Source organism: Ictidomys tridecemlineatus, chromosome 3 (genome assembly GCF_052094955.1).
Source record: "Ictidomys tridecemlineatus isolate mIctTri1 chromosome 3, mIctTri1.hap1, whole genome shotgun sequence".
Taxonomy (NCBI): Eukaryota; Metazoa; Chordata; class Mammalia; order Rodentia; family Sciuridae; genus Ictidomys; species Ictidomys tridecemlineatus.
The window spans coordinates 26307771-26324049 of NC_135479.1; the positions used below are offsets into that span (position 1 = coordinate 26307771).

General features: G+C 52.2%; 1 long non-coding RNA gene across 1 annotated transcript; it reads right to left on the bottom strand.

The window, feature by feature from the left end:
- Nucleotides 1-1257: 1257 nt before the first annotated feature.
- On the bottom strand, nucleotides 1258-4555 carry LOC101975192 (uncharacterized). Its single transcript, XR_005726374.2, has 2 exons — nucleotides 4383-4555; nucleotides 1258-1717 (listed from the first exon to the last, which is right to left on the bottom strand). It is a non-coding gene; the product is annotated as an uncharacterized LOC101975192 (long non-coding RNA).
- Between the last annotated feature and the right edge of the window lie 11724 nt (nucleotides 4556-16279).

Here is a 16279-nt window from a genome sequence, read left to right on the forward strand (position 1 = left end):
CCTTAGTGGTGTACATTTGTTGTGGTGACCCAGCCAACATGGACCCATTCTTATTAATGGACATCTAGTTCTTTTAGACTTTCTGGATCCAGCTAAGTCCCTTTTCTGTTCCAGGATGCCTTCTAGGATGTCACGTTCCATTTCATCGTTTTCTCTGATGGCTCCCTTTGGCTGTGACGGTTCTCTGACTTTCCTTTTGATGACCCTGACAGTCTTGAGGGGTGCTGGTTAGATTATGTGTGACGCAATTCACCTCGTGCTTTCTCGGGATTTTGCTGGGGCTCTGGGTTTGGGGAGTCAGGTCACCATTTCCAGCTTACCAAGGGTCTACACTACCAACAGGAGTGACGTTGACCTTGAACGCCTGGCTGAGGGAAGCTTCTGCCACTTGTCTCCACACAGGGTCACTTTCCCCTCCACCCTGCACTTTCTGGAGGGAAGTCACTGAGTGCGTCTGTCTGCGCTGTGTCAGGGCTGGGAGTCCTGTGCCCCTTTCCCATCCCCCACTTAGGGTGAAGTATCTGCAAAAATCCTTAGAAATTCTTCCACCTGGAAGCCTTGTCTCTTCTCCCCCATTTGTTTATTCAATCACTTATATTTATAATAGACTCCTGAATATCTGCTTTACATTTGGGTTACCATCCAATATTTATGTTGTTACTGAATTGTTCCAGCTTGTGGCCGGGTGACTCCTATGCTCACCTCATGCACCCTTGTTGATGTGTGTGTGTGTGTGTGTGTGTGTGTGTGTGTGTGTTTTAATATATACGTATATATTTAGTTGCCAGTGGATCTTTTGCTTTTTAATTTTTATTTATTTATTTATTTATATCGGTGCCGAGGATCAAACCCAGGGCTTCACACATGCCAGGCGAGTGCTCTACCACTGAGCCATAACTCCAGCCTGATGTGGTTCTTTTTTTTCTCTCTCTCTTTTTTTTTTGGGGGGTGTACAGAGGGGCACTTGACCACTGAGCCACATCCCCAGCCCTATTTTATTTAGAGACAGGGTCTCATCGAGTTGCTTAGTGCCTCGCCATTGCTGAGGCTGGCTTTGAACTCCTGATCCTCCTGCCTCAGCCTCTGGAGCTGCTGGGATTACGAGAGCGAGCACCCCCATCCCCTCCATGTGGTTCTTTTTAAAAAGCCCTTCCTGACTTTCTGGCATTCCAGGATGCTTCAGGCTCTCGTCTGGTGTATTTCTTTGTTTCTTCAGTTTTTTGTTTTTTGGTTTTTTTTAGTTGTAGACAGACACAATACCTTTGGTTAATTTATTCATTTTTATGTGGTGCCGAGGATCGGACCCAGTGCCTCACACATGCCAGGCAAATGATCCACCAGCTGGGCTACAACGCCAGTCCTCGGCTAGTGTATTTTTTTCTCCACCAGGGCAGGGAGGAGGCCTGGAGAGCCCCTGGCCCCAAAGCCCGCCAAGTGGAGCAGGGGCTACATGAGGGCATTGGAGAACCCTGGGCTTTGCTTTCTGCAGTGCCAGGATTTCCCATGAGCCTCTGGGGCCAGGGATGGACATGCCCCAGGTGGAGACTGGGCTTTCCCACCAGGGGAGGTGCGCTCCAGGGTGGGTCCTGGGAGCCACATCGACCTTCTCCTTAGCTCCCAGCCTCTGGGCCCTGGCCACAGTCATCAGGGCTGCTGCCTGTCCTCAAGGGCGGCATCTCTGGCCTGCGGGAGGTGACAGCATGAAGTCACTGGACTCCTGAAACACAAGAGATGGGGTAGGGGAGGCGGGGCAGACCGTGAGGGAGGGGAGGAGTGAGAAGGGAAAGGCCGAGGGAGGGGAGGACAGGGAATGGGAGATAAGAAGAGGGAGGACACAGGCAGAGGGGAGACACCCAGAGATCAGGGGAGAGAAGAAGACGTGAATGGGCAACCATCAACCATCAACCAGGCCCTGCGTCCTCTCACAGGCCACATCCAGTCCATCCACAAATGCTCTGGATGCCACCTTCACAATCTGCATAAAGTGAGACCACCTCCTACCACACTAACAGTCAGGCCTCTACTCTTCCCCTGACTTGAGCCCCCCACCCCCCACTCCACCCAAGTCTGTTCTCAGAGCAGACAGAGTGATCCTTCCATAACAAAAAACAAGATCAGGCCTTGCCTTCTTAAACCCTCACAATGGCCCTGCTTGGTCTTCCCTCTGTTCTCCAGTCCCCACTGCAGTCCTCACACACTGGCTTCTCTGCTGCTTCTCAGACACGTGTGCATCTGCCTCAGGGTCTTTGCACTTGCTGTGCCCTTTACTTGGATAGTTCCCCTCCTCCCCTGCCCCAAGAGCTTTATCCCTTCACTTCCTCTAGGCCTCAGCTCAGAAGTGCCCTCCTCAGAGAGGCCTTTCCTGACCACCCTATTTGAAATAGACTCCCCTCCACCACTGTCATGCTGACCCTGACTTTCACAACTGCCCTAACTTATCAGGTTTGGGTCTCTGAAGGTCTCTGGCCCTGCTCTTGTCACTATGGGCCAAATTCCACAGGGATCCAGAATGATCTTGCTAGAAGCGGACTGGTCAGCTCACTCCTAGGTTTAACCCCCTCCAGTGGCCTCAGGATGAAGTCCAAAGTCCAGCCCACTAGGGCCTCACAACCAGGCTCCCCTCCTCCTGAGAGCTGCCCTGGGGATCAGCCCCTGACTGCTGCCTGCCTGGGGGCCCACAGCCCAGCCTGCTCCTCTGCTCCAGCCCTCTTCTGGCTTGACTGTAGTTGACTGTGCTGTGGCTTCAAGTCCTCTTGCTCTGAGTTCTTGGGCACAGCCTGGCTGGACAAGGCCTGGCTGGCAAGCTCCCTGGAAGGTTTGGCTCTCTGGCCTCAGCTTGGATGCAGATGGGGGCAGCCCTGGTGGGTGAGGGGCGGCTGATGGAGGCCACAGAAGGTGCAGAGGCCCTGGTCTCTCCCTAGGCGATGCCACTGCTGACCTGGCCTAGGCCTTAGGCGGCCTGAAGGAGGAACTGGGTCTCTTGCCCAGGGTTTGACAAACCCCGAGCCTCTGAGAAAACATCCATTGGCTGGTGGAATGGTTGACTCGAAATAGTAGTAATGGGAGCTCTTTATTTTATTATTTTTTTTTAATTTTTGCAGCTCTGGGGATTAAACCCAGGGGTGCTCTACCACTGAGCCACATAGCCAGTGTTTTTTATTTTTAACTTTGAGGCAGGGTCTCACTATGTTGCCAGGGCTGGCCCCCAACTTGAGATCCCCTCCAGCCTCAGTTCAGGCTAGAATTGCAGTGTGTGCACCACCATGTCTCCTTTCTTTCTTTTTTACAATTCCATCTTTTCCCATTTTTAAAAAAACAGTGGTGTTCTTGTCATTTTTTTAAGAATGAAAAAAAAAATTAACCTTGAAAATTCACTTTTGCTGAAATGTTCAATGAAAAAGTAACACTTCCTGGATCTTCAAAGCTGAGCAGACACACACCTGGGCTCCACGGTCCCTGTCCTCCACAAGCCCCCAGGATGCAGTGTGCACAGAGGCTCTCTTCACGACAGCCAGGAGCCGGCACCTGCCCCAATGTCCATCAACAGCAAAATGGGTGAAAAAATGGTGAGAGAGTCACACAAGGGCAAGCTCCCAGCAGGATGAGCGGCCCCTGACTCCCGAGGGAGGAGCTGAACCTCAGCAACACAACCCTGAGCAAGAGAAACCAGACACCAAAGGGCACGCACTGTGTGCGCCCTGGATGCGCAGCTCAGGAGCAGGCCAGAGCCGGGAAGGTTGGGAGTCGGCAGAGGCCTTATCTTTGGGGGTGCTCAGTGGGAGGGGCCTTGTGGGCCTTCTGGGGCCTGGAGGGCTAGTGCAAAGTGACCCAGCTGAACACTTTTGTATACTGTTCAGTGTGTGTGCTTAACTCCGGGGGGTGGGGGGTGGTGGTGGAGAAATAGAGTTTAAAAAATAAATGGCACACTCTCTCCAAAGGGAGGTGGGAGAGGTGCCAGCTTCCCCAGGTGCCCCCAGCATCATTCCCCTCCTCAAGCCTCTAAGACCCCCGAAGCCCCGGTCTAGGGGATCTGTTTCCATTCAGCAGAGAATGCGGGGGGGGGCCTCTGGACTCAACCCCACCATCACAGTTTGGGCTCTAGAAGCAGGGCCCGGTGTGGCAGTGGGCTGGCCCTCCCTGGCTGGGTCCCTCTGGCCTGCCTGCCATCAGCCTCATGAGCCGGATAGGGATTGAGGGACGCGGGAGTGGAGCGAGAGGGCAGCCTGGGTCCCTGGGTCCTGCAGCCTCCTTTCACCTTAGGGTGGCGCGAGGAGGGCGTGGGGGGGCGGGGTGCGCAGGGGTGGCGAAGGTGGGACTTCAGTGACTCCTCCCCACCTACTCCCCCCAGCAGAGGACGCGAAAGCCCAGGGGCCTGGTCTGACCTTGCGCGCCACCCCCAAAGGTCACTGCGCTGCGGCTGTCTCGGGGTTCAGGTTCCCGCAGGCCGGGCTGGGGAGGGCAGTAATCAATCCGTGCCCGCGGGCCGGCGAGGGGCGCAGATCCAGCGAGTGGCTCTCAGCAGCCGCCAGGCGCGGTTATTTATAACCGCGGGTCGCGTTACCTCCTGACCTTCAGCGGGCCCAGCGATCCGCAGCGATTAGCATCTCTCCCCGCCGCCCACTGCGAACAAACACCCCTCTGTGTGCCCTCCCTGGCCGGGCCTCCCGGGAGGGCCCTGCAGGAAGCAGGATGTTGACCGGAGTCTGTGCCCAGTGGCTCCTTGGGCGGGTGGACCCAGCCACGTGTGAGTGGGGGAGGTGGGGTGTGGTTGGGGGGAAGGTGCAAGAAGTACTCTGTTCCCTTGCTTCCCAGGTTGCAAATGTTCTGGGCTATTCTGGGTGGCAGTTATATTTATAATATAGGACTCCCTAGCCTGGGTCTGCCCAAGAGGGTGCCCTCTCCCAAGCCAGCGAGAAAGAGGCTGCTGTGGTGGCCAGAGCACTTGCACGGGGGTGGTGCTGGAACCACAGCACTCTGCATTCTCCCAAACAGCACCCCCTCATTCCTAGGTGCAGCTGGCGCCCAGAGGGGGAAGTGACTGGAACAAGGTCACACAGCCATCTGCAGCAGACTCCCAGCTCCTGGTTGAGGGCCTTTCCCACTAGATCTCGGAGCTCAGTTCCAGTCTGGAGGAGGCTTGTACAGGGAGGCTGGGGTGGGGAGACTGGCCTCTTCATTCATTGAACACGCTGTTGGGTGGCAGCCCTGCTCCTCACCAGCCTCGGGGAGTTGATGGTCTAAGGAAGACTCCAGCCCTGGAGCCACATGCCAGGCAGTTGCCAAGGGTCTTGATATGTGAGATCCAGGGAGGGAGCCTGAGGCAGGCAGGGCCTGGCAGAGTGACTGGGGGAGTAGGCTTTGGGCTGAGTAGTCACTGAAGAAGCCTGTTGTCACCATCAAGCTGTGAAGGCTTTGGCTCTGCTGTGGGGCCTCCCCTGTCAGCTTCAGATGACCTTGCACCCAGGACAGAGGGTGAGCCCAGCTTCACCCTGGGAAATCACCCTGTAGGAAGCCTGGGGTGGGGCCAGCTGAGGGGCTCCTTGCAGTGAGATGGGGGACAGTGAGGAGGCGGGAGTCTCCATGCTGTCACTCCCTCTGGCACTTTGAAGCACTTGGAAAAACTGATGGTGTGGCTTGACTAACCCTTGCCCTCTCAGGAGGCCTTGGTTTCCACAAATGAGCAATGAGGAGCTTCACGGAGGAGCCATTTCAGCCCTGGCTGCCTGTGTGGGGGGACTCTATGTGGGGGAGCAGAGACTGTGGGGAGCGTGTGGAGGGGGGTGTGTAGGTCCCGGTAGGTAATGTAGGGGTGTCGTGGAAGTTGTGGGAGTATCCTGTGGGGGTGGGCTGGGGTTGAGGCAGGCAGAAGGCCTGGAAGGGCCTCTCCCTCACTCTGCAAACCCTCTGCCCACATGGTCAGCTTGTGGCCTGCGGGCCCTGACCAGTCAATGAACTCAGGGTCTGGAAGTGTCAGCGGCTTTTCCGACCTTTTTGCCAAATGGGATGTCAGCATGGGGGTGGGCGGGGGCAGGGGGATGCCAGCTGGGCAAGGTGGCAATGACCTCATGACAACTGGCTGCAGCCAGGGGAGGAGGGGCAGCCACAGCCTGGCTGGGCCGAGAGATCTGCCCTATTGGCCGCTGGTCAGGGCAGAGGCCAGGGCTCCACTCCAGGTGGGGGGAGACAGAGTGGTCACAGGTGCGGGCTTTCTCAGGACTGTTGGTTCCTTTTGTGAGGACTCCCTGGAGGGTAGGCAGAGCACCTTGTTTTGACCCAGCATCTTGCAAGGCTTTCACCTGTGATCTCAGATAAACTCACAGCAAACATTACCTCCTGTTCCTATTTTATAGTTGAGGAAACTGAGGCTCCTCAGAGTAAGGGATCCAGCTGAACTGGGAACAGGTGTTGGTGTGCCCCTACTCTGCCCCATGGTAACATGGCGAGGACAGGTGAGTGGCCTGGTGTCCAGGAATGGGCCTTTCGTGAATCCTCAGGCCTGATGCTCTCCACTTACCCCAGAAAGGCTCCTCCTTGGGAAGCCCTCCACATACTTCTCTACAATCTCGGAGGCAGTCAGCACCAACAACCAGAGGGCAGCCACCATAACAGAAGCCTTTACATCCAACATGGGACCCTTTCTCTTGTACTTGCCAGAGGCAGGGTCCTAGTCATGCAGAAGGCCTCTACCAGCCCGGGCCTCTTAGACTCCCTGGATCAGGTTGGTGCTCCTTTGTGGCATTGGAAGGGGCTCCCAGTTTGCAACCCCAGGGTGGGTGTGACCCTGTCTTTGTACCCAGATGCTGAGATCAGCTGTGGGACTGCTCTTTCTTCAGCTGTTTATTAGTTTCCCATAATAATAATAGCTACCCCTACCTAAGCTTTATGGTTCACAAAGTACTTTCACAGACATTCTCTCATCTAACCCTCACACTGGCCCTGTGATGAGGAGCTAATATACCCATTTTATAGAACAAGAAACAGAAGCTCAGGGAGGGAGGTTGTGGGACTAGTCTCAGATCACAGGGCAGAAAGTGGCGGACATAGGCTCTGGCCTCCCTGACCTGGCACTTCCCACAGCAGCGATCCTCAGGGAGCATGGCGACCCTGTGACTTCTCCTGGGCAGATGCTGGGCTGCAGCAGGGGGCCAGGAGTTCGCTGGGACAATCTGCTCTCTTCAGTCTGGGAGTGCTATGAAGAAGGCTCCTCACCTCCTTCTGCAAATACTGGGGAGAGAGGAGAGGAGGAGCAATGAAGAGGCCAAAGTGCATGAGATGGCTGGGGAGAGTGCTGGGGAGGGTCCCCCAGCACAGCTGGCTGCCCTGGCAACAGGCCCAGGCTAAGCAGTGGAAGGGACCAGACGTTCCTAGAACAGGAGTCTAGCAACGGGGTGCCCAGTGGCAGCTGTTGCCATGTTCTCATCTGCCCGAGGCAAAATGAGAATAATAAGGACAATATAGTGAGGTTTCAGAAAGCTGAATCTACTCGACCTTTCATCTGAGCCATGCGTTTTCAATAGCGTGTGCATGTATTTAAAAGCACCCTTCCTTTGACATTTCCTTTTAATGTCCTTAACTCAGCAAAATAAAAAAAACTGGTGACCATGTCAGATCCTAAATTGTTTTTTTGGAAATGTTAAGTGATCTGAGAAATCCAAAAGATGGCGAAGTGAGCTACCCCTAGAGTGCTTCCAAGTAAAATCTGGTATAGGGTTTGGGATGTGGCTCAAGTGGTAGCGAGCTCACCTAGCATGCGTGAGGCACTGGGTTCCATTCTCAGAACCACGTAAAAATAAAATAAAGATATTGTGTCCACCTAAAACTAAAAATAAATATTAAAAAAAATTTTTTAAAATCTGGTATGGAGGGAATTGGTTTAAATTGAGGGAGAAGGGATTGGGGTTCATGCCCAGGCAGTCCCTGTGGCCCCAGACTAGGCCTCCCCAGGAAACCTGAACAGAAGGAACAATCGAGTAACTGTACAAGGAATTCTGAGAAAGGTTTCAGGGTTAATTCTCTATGCCACACACCCTCAGCTCCTCTCTGCCCTGGAGCCAGGAGGAAATGTTCCCTTAAACCCCACCTCTGCCTCCCCGAGACCCCACAAGGATAGTCCCAAAAAGTCCAGGCCCTAGAGGCAGACATCAGGGCTTGGGCTGGCTGCCTCTCTGAGAGGGCATGTCAGTAATGTTGCAGCCAAATATAGAGGGACACCAGACACTGGCAGGGGCCCCAGCCCTGGGGGGCTCCCCAGACTCCCCAGTGCCTGTCCTATCTCTTCTCTTCCAAAGCCCTACACCCCCTAACCCAGGAGGGCAGCCAGGAGGCTGGAAGCCCTCGCCTGGTCCGGCCCATGTTGGGACATGTCCCAACAAGCCCCAGCATAGTGGGAAGCTGCCTTGAAGGCCCAGGGCCTGGGCTGGGCATGGGAATGGAGACACATTTATCTGGAAACTCCAAACACTTTTAATAAGCGTAACTTCCCACAGGGCACTCTGACACCAGGACACCAAGAGGACCCTCCTGCTCTCTGTTCTCCAGCTTCCGAAGGAGACCAAGGCCATAAAGCTGGGGGTGTGGGAGGGCAGGAAGCCAGGCTAAACCCCAATAACCTGCTGGTCGAATTGAATTGCAGATAATTAGTCCTGATCACCTCCACCCTCCTCTCTGGGGGAATTAAAAGTCAAAGGGCAGGGCTGCTGACGCAAATGTCAGGGGAGACAAGCAGTCTGAACAGCTGAGATCCTGCTCTCAGCTTCACTGCCTGAGGTCCTGAGCCCCAGTGCCTTGGACATGGTGTCCCCCAGGGTGCTGGGAGCTGGCAGTCCCCAAGATGCCTGCAGGCAATGGGGCCCAGCTTGCTCTCCCTAGTTCTAAGGTCCACAAAACTTGATGGTGAAGGTTAATGTTAGACTCCCAAGAAAAGCATTGCCAGGATGGGGAGACTGTGCTCTGGGTCACGTGAGCCCCTCTCCCTCCCACCTCTACAAGAGGAAGAAACCTGTGTCCCTGTGACAGAGGAGCCAGGCTCCCTAAAACCCATGGTATCCCTTCTAGGCAGGCCCCACGGCAGGCACACCCTGGGCAGCTCCATCAGGTCTGTGCACCAGTGGGGACCCCTAGCGGTCGTAGCGGGACTTGAACTTGGGCTTGGCTGGGCTGCTGCAAACCAAACAAGGCAACCACAACTCATGGCCAGTAACTTGGGGAACCCTGGTGTGAACAGCTAGGGAGTTGAGTTTGGCAAGGGGGTGTTTTTAAGTCTTGATTTTTCCGAATTGAACTGTGGCTAGACCTCAGCCTAAATGTCCCGCTGTTAGCAAATCAGGGTCAACATGTCTAAGAATGAACTCATCATCTCCTGGCCCTAAACTTGCTCCTCCTCTAGACTTCCTAGTTTCTATTAATAGGGTCATCACCCGCCCAGTGCCCCAGGCTCCAAACCTTCCTGTCATCTTCAGCCTCTCCCCATAGGCTGTCTTGCCCTGCCCCTCCTTACTAGGCTGGCCAGTCTACCATCCTTCTCCTTCGTGCTCCTTGCCATTGCCCAGTCAGCCAGCCTCTTGCCTGAGCTCCTTGTGTTCTCAATAATGCTGCTGCTTGGTCAGGCCTGGGCGTGTTTCCTGCCCTCTACTAACTGGCTGTGTGACTTTGGGCAAGTTATTTAACTAACCTGAGTCTCAGTTTTGTCAGCTGGATGTGAGGGTAATGACCTCATAAAGCAATACCTAAATTAAATGCTAAAATGTACATAAAGACCCTATCACATAGGATGTTCTCAACACCTGTGAATTATCAGAGATCATCCAGTCCGACTCTTCTATTATAGAAATAAGGAAATTGAGGCCCACAATATGAGTGCTGGGTTCCAAATGTCTTTACAGCAGGCTGCAGAGTCTGGGCTTGGAAGTTCCTGGTGTCTTCACGTTCCCTTCCCCATCATCCTCACATTCTAGAACCCAGAACAAAAGGTCACTTCTGAGCTCCTGGGGTGTACACCCCTGTCTTCAGGACCAGGTATGTCTGGGTAGATGTTGAGATCATTCAGCCACAGAAAGCATTTTCTGGGAAAACCACACGTCATGTCCAGAGGGCTGAGTCAGGGCAGCCCATGTGCATGAGGCTCATCATGTTGACGCAGCCATCGGCCTCAGACACATGTCAGATGGCCATAAAGCCCAGGTGTCTCCTCCCTCATCAACCTGCCCTTGAACGCCTCTCCCTATACTCCCAGCCGCAGTCTTCACATGACTGCACTTCTCTCATGGCCTGTTTTCCTGTGAGCTTATGTTCTTGACATTCACACCATGCATAAGCACCTGGAGTCCACCCTGGAATTAAAGGTGGGAGTTGCTTCTGGAAAGACAGTCATCATTCTCATCAACATTTCAAAGGGGACTTCCCCCTAAAAAAAAAAGGGCGGTAGCAAGAAGAGCAGAAGCACAGATGGTCAAAGTTTCAGCTGGGCCCCTCCTAGAGTCCCCGGGCACCTGCCATCTAAGACAATGGTTCTTAAATAGGGACACCTCTGCCCTAGGGGACATTAAGCAACATATTTTCTGTCACATTGGAGGTGTGTGTGGGGTTATGCTACTGGTATTTAGTGGGTCAAGGTCAAGGATGCTGCTGAACTCCCTCTAATACACAGACCACACAACCAGGACGCATCCAGCCCCAACTGTCAATAGTGCTGAGATGGAGAAGCCCTGGTTTAAGAGCCCTGTCACACAGGGAAAGACGGGCCTCACAGCTGCCCTGAGCATGAAGGGAAGCAGTGAAGCCCTTGAAGGAGCTGGGACTGGCTCAGCACTTGCCCCAGGTTGCAAGGACCTTCCTTTTCTAAGACCTTTTTGGCTTGGCACCCAGAGGTGGAGTGGGCACATGATGTTCTGACCTTAACACAATACTTTTTTTTTTTTTTTAATTTTATTTTGTATCAGGGATTGAAACCTACCTAGGGTGCTTTACCACTGAGCCATATCCCCAGCCCTTTTTATTTTTTCTTTTGAGACAGTGTTTCACTAAGTTTCTGAGACTGACTTTGAACTCACAATCCTCTTGCCTGGGTCTCCTGAGCTGCTGGGATTACAGGTGTGCGCCACCACACCTGGTGACGAGAATTTTCTGAATGATTTTTTTTCCTCTTATGGACACAATACCTTTATTTTATTTATTCATTTTTAAAAATATTTTTTAGTTGTAGATGGACATAATATCTTTATTTCATTTTTATGTGGTGCTGAGGATCAAACCCAGCACCTAGCGCGGGCTAGGCGAGCACTCTACCACTGCCCACAACCCTAGCCTCTTCTGAATAATTTTGATTTTCCCTTTTCCCTGCCCAGCCTAGGGCATTTTCTAGAACAATCTACATTCACTTCTCAACCCTTTCAACAAGGAAAGGCAGGCCCTGTGAGGAGGCTCACCCTAGGCACTCACGGCTCTGCTTCCTTTGAGTTGGGTCTCATCTTATCGGCTCTCCAGATGGCCCTTCCTGTGTGCCCTTCTTTTTCACCGATGAGGGGAAAGGCCAGATTGGCAAGGAAGGGTGCAAATGCTTGTTCCAAGCTGTCTGTAGACCAAGCTTTTAGACCCCAGTCAGGGCAGAGGACTTGTTGAGGAGTAGCCCTTTGTAGAGGCAGGGGAATGGCTGAAAAGACCTTTAATAGCAATGTGAAGTTGGGGCCAGGGGGTGGCAATCCCTCCCCACCCCTCAGCTGGGCAGTCTGTAGCCAGTGGGGGTAAAGTGTCTGTCCCTGCCTTCTCCCCTGGGACTGGCTGGAATCCCCACCTGGCCCCTTGGAGCCCTGCCGGGCAATGGGGATTGGCTTATCCAACTCAAGTATAATAGATTATCGGATTACTGACTGAGGAGGTGACTGGCCTAAGGCCAGCTCCAGAGAGGGACCTTGAGACCCCTTTCTGGCACTGCTCATTTATTGTTGGTTCTTGGGACTAAAAATACACTCCCCCTCTGCAGGTCTCAGCTTTGTGGGGAGGATACTGCCTCCTTCCCCACCTAGGGAGAGTGCTGGGCTGTGAGGGTTGGGGCAGCTGTGGCTCAGGACACCCAGCTGCTACCTCGCCTGGGACAAGCCCAGGCAGGCCACTGCTGCTGAAAAGGAAGAGGCCTTTGGGGACAGGGCACAGCCAAGGGGGAGGAGCCTGAGGACAGCAAAGTGACTGAGTATAATAAAAGGCTGAGTCCTGGGCCTCAGGAAGGAGCCGCCTCCTGCCACATGTCTCTTCTCCCGAGGGACATTTTTGTCTTGGTTGGAAACTTCCTCCTGATCAGTGGCATCCAGACTTGACCTCTTCCACAGTTCCGCTCTGCTGCACACCTGCCCCCAGTGCTCCTTCCCAGGCAGGCTACCTTGCCCTCTGCCAGTCTTCTCTGCAGGAGCTCCAGAGGCTGGATGGCAGCATGGCCTCCTGGGCTTCCTGCCTCAGGTATTGTCTGCACCAGGTCCCTCAGGGAAGGGACTGGGGCTCCTGGCTGCTGCTCACCAAAGAAAGATTCCTCCCAAGCACCCTTATTCTCTGGCCGCTCCAATTTCCACCAAGCTTTCCTGTCCTTTCATGAGACACAAACCTGACACCTTCCCTCTTCCCCAGGTCTTTCCTTTTCTCATGTCAGCTGGTGAGATCTGGCCTGAAGTTGTGCAGAGGCTGCGCAAGGGTCGGGGGGGCTCAATAAAGGAGCTGACTCGCTAATGCAGGACAGTGAGGAGTGGAAGCTGTGCCTGGGGCCTGCCAACTGGAGTTTGGTACATTCATACCTCCTGGAGTATTCTGGAACAGCCCTGGATCCTATGGGGCATTAAGCTTTCCAGGCTTGAGGATGTCAAAACACTGCTATGAGGTCCCCATCCTCTAGGCCCAGGCCTGCTTCAGCTGTCTGCGTAGCCTGGGCCTGCTCTTGCTTGCCTCGGTATCCCAGCTGTGGTGAGGCCTTGGAGAGGTGGCAGGGATGTTTCACCCTGGGTACTGGGAAGCTGCCCAGTCCACTCAGAGCAACCTCCGTGTACCTAGCTCTCTTCTCACATGGTCAGTCTCATGAATCTGGGAAGGGGAGTGCTTTCCAGCCTGTCTCCTCCTTGATTTACCAGTTGGGCCCTAATCTGCCCAATCAGCATAGTGATGGCCTGCTCTTCCTTCATCGCCATCAAGAGGCTCCAACACTAACACTGGGGGCAGCAGTGGGGGACAAACCTACTCCAGCTCCTGTGCTCCTATAGTTTTGTCATGGGAGAGGAAGGTATCCTAGAACTCATCCAATCCAGCCCTGCCATTTTATAGAACAGAAAAAGGCCAGGTCTTAAAGCTGTGGCCACCTCACTGCAGCTTGGGACAGGGATATGAGCTTGCTGGCAGGAAGCACAGTGTCTGCATGTGTGGTGACGGTGACGCACGTCCTTCAGTGAGCTGCAGAGGGGGTGTGTGGAGAGACTAGAAGGTGGCCTTGGAAGTTTATTCCAGGCACAGATTCTCTTCCCCTAATCCTTACCCCCTCCTTTTTTCCTTTTCAGCAGCAGTTATAAAACCCAGGAAATAAATGTGGACTGATGGCCTGTGAAGGGCTTAGTTAGTGCTGTGACCTGCTGAGTTATGTAACTCCTATTTATTATCGGCCTTGGATGAAATTTCCATTGAGGCAACTCACTAAGCTCATTCTGTGACATTTTCTTGTGTTTGCTTGGAGGTGGCAGCAGCAGAAATTCCTCTGCAACTTCAAAGACAGAAATGGTGGTGTAGATACTTTCAGAAATCCCTTTCTTTAATCCCTTAGGCCAATGTTTCTCTCACCCCTTAAAAAAATTTTTCACGTGGGCACAAGCTCCAGGACCTGGCCCCTTTGGGTTCCTCGGCTGTAAGTGACCATAGCCTGACTGAGGAAAGGTATTTCCTTCATGCTGGGGTAAGAACCAGGGGCTGTGAGAATCTACAGGAGCTGAGTAGAAAGGGCGCTAAACTGAGTCCAGAGTTCTAGTCCAGTCTCCACCGCTGTATAACAGCTGCTCTTGGCCTCAGCCTGCTTACTGGTAGAGTGAACGAGTTTACCTATCTGTGTACTTCAACCCTCAAAAGTGTGGCAAGCTCCTTAGTCTGCTTTGTTTGCCATGCTGGGGGTGACAGCCCAGTGGGGACAGAGGGGGAGGGATGAGGGAAGGTTAGTGCCAGTAGGGCTCCACCTTGTGTTCAAAAGGGAGCAGAGCTGCTGTCTCCTCGACTCCCTTCCTGCTTTGGGAGGGGATGGTACTGGAAGAATTAAGCTTCACCTCTGAGCCCCTCACCTTAGTAGCCAAAAGGGTCCTAGGAAGAAGCTAAGGGTTCTGATGCCACACTAAAGTAGACTTTTGGAGACCCCTTCTCAGCTTTAAGAAGAAAAAGACTCAAGGGAAGTCCAGGACCCACAGAACTCAACAATGCCTCTTCATAATCAGGACATATTCCTCTCATTACTGATTCTTTGATGCCTTAGGTACAATCTGGTGCATCAAAACAGCTTGAACCAAGTGACAATGGCTGCATTAATGCCTATCATAAAGGATCTGGGTATGCTCCTTTATGTTAAGTGACCATAGCCTGACTGAGGAAAGGTATTTCCTGGGATCTGGCTGGGCATGAAGAAGGCCACCGTTCAGACAATCCAAACTGCACTTGGCCCAAGATAAGATCGAGGGCCCACAGATGATTTTTGAAGGACCAGGAGCAGAAAGGGGCTAAATTTTACCCTTCATCATAACTTGGTTTTTGAGCTGGTTTCATATTACAGTAGAGGAGTCTTTGAAAGAAAGAGCTGTCACCTTGGGGTTCCAGAAACATGACTTTAATATGAAGTGGAATGGTCTGATAAACCCTCAACTGAGCAGTGATCAGGACATTATAGCTCCAGGCAAACTCTCCAAGATAGAACCATAGATGGCCTACATAATAAAAGCCTGCTCCCAAACCATCCCAAACACAGCAAGAGGCAAACACCTGGAAAGTCACTCCTGGATTTCAAACTCAAAGAAACATTAACACATGTCCGGGCAGAGCCAAAGGTAGGGGGAAATAAGCTTGATGAGAAAGGGCAATGGAGCTGGGCACACTGGTGTCCATCAATAATCCGAGGGGACTTGGGAGGCCAAGCCTGGGTAACTGAATGAGTCCTTGTCTCAAAATAAAAAGGTCTGGAGATGTGGCTTGGTGGTAGAGCATCCCTGGGTTCCAAAGAGAGAAAGAGGGAGGGGCAGTGGACACAAGAAATCAAGGCATCAGTAGGGGAAAAGAAACATATTTCTTCATTGTTGAGTAATATTTAACATGATCTTATTTGTTTCCTCCAATAATCTTATCACAGACCATCATTAGCATACTACTTATGAAGCAATTCAAGTTTCTGAAAGACTATTCCACTCTTTGCATGTTACCTGAGATGTCCTAAAAAATATTTTGCATTCTTGCTTGAAAAGACTGAGTTCTTAAATCATGTGGACAGCATATAATCCTTCTTGTCACCATTCCACACCCTACTGTGTATCTGATGTTAATATTTAACTTTTTTATGTCTAGTCTCCACCCACTTATATATAGTAAGTGAGCTTAATTCTTGTCATAAAGCATTATGAATAACAGATACCAAAGATTTTTTTTTTAAAGAGACAGGGAGAGAGGGAGAGGGAGAGGGAGAGGGAGAGGGAGGGAGGGAGGGAGAGAGAGAGGAGAGAGAGAGAGAGAGAGAGAGAGAGAGAGAGAGAGAGAGAGAGAGAGAGAGAGAGAGAAAGAATTTTTTAATATTTATTTTTTAGTTTTCGGCAGACACAACATCTTTGTATGTGGTGCTGAGGATCGAACCCGGGCCGCACGCATGCCAGGTGAGCATGCTACCGCTTGAGCCACATCCCCAGCCCCAGATACCAAAGATGTTTTGATGGCATCTAAAATGCCAATCTACTATTTTCATGCTTTAACATGTCCCTTAGCATTCCTGCATTGGAATGAAATTAACTATTAGATGCAAAATATGGATTTTTCTTGGCTGGGTGTAGAGTCACAAGCCTATAGTCCCAGCAACTTGGAAGGCTGAGGCAAGGCCAGCCTGGGCAACTTAATAAGACCCTGGCTTGAAAATAAAAAAAGTGTCTGGGATTGTGGCTCAGAGGCACAGTGCTCACCTAGCATGTGTGAGGCACTGGGTTCAATCCTCAACACCACATAAAAATAATATATAGATATTGTGTCCACCTATAATTAAAAAATAAATATTAAAAAAAAAAAAAGAGCTGGGGATATAGTT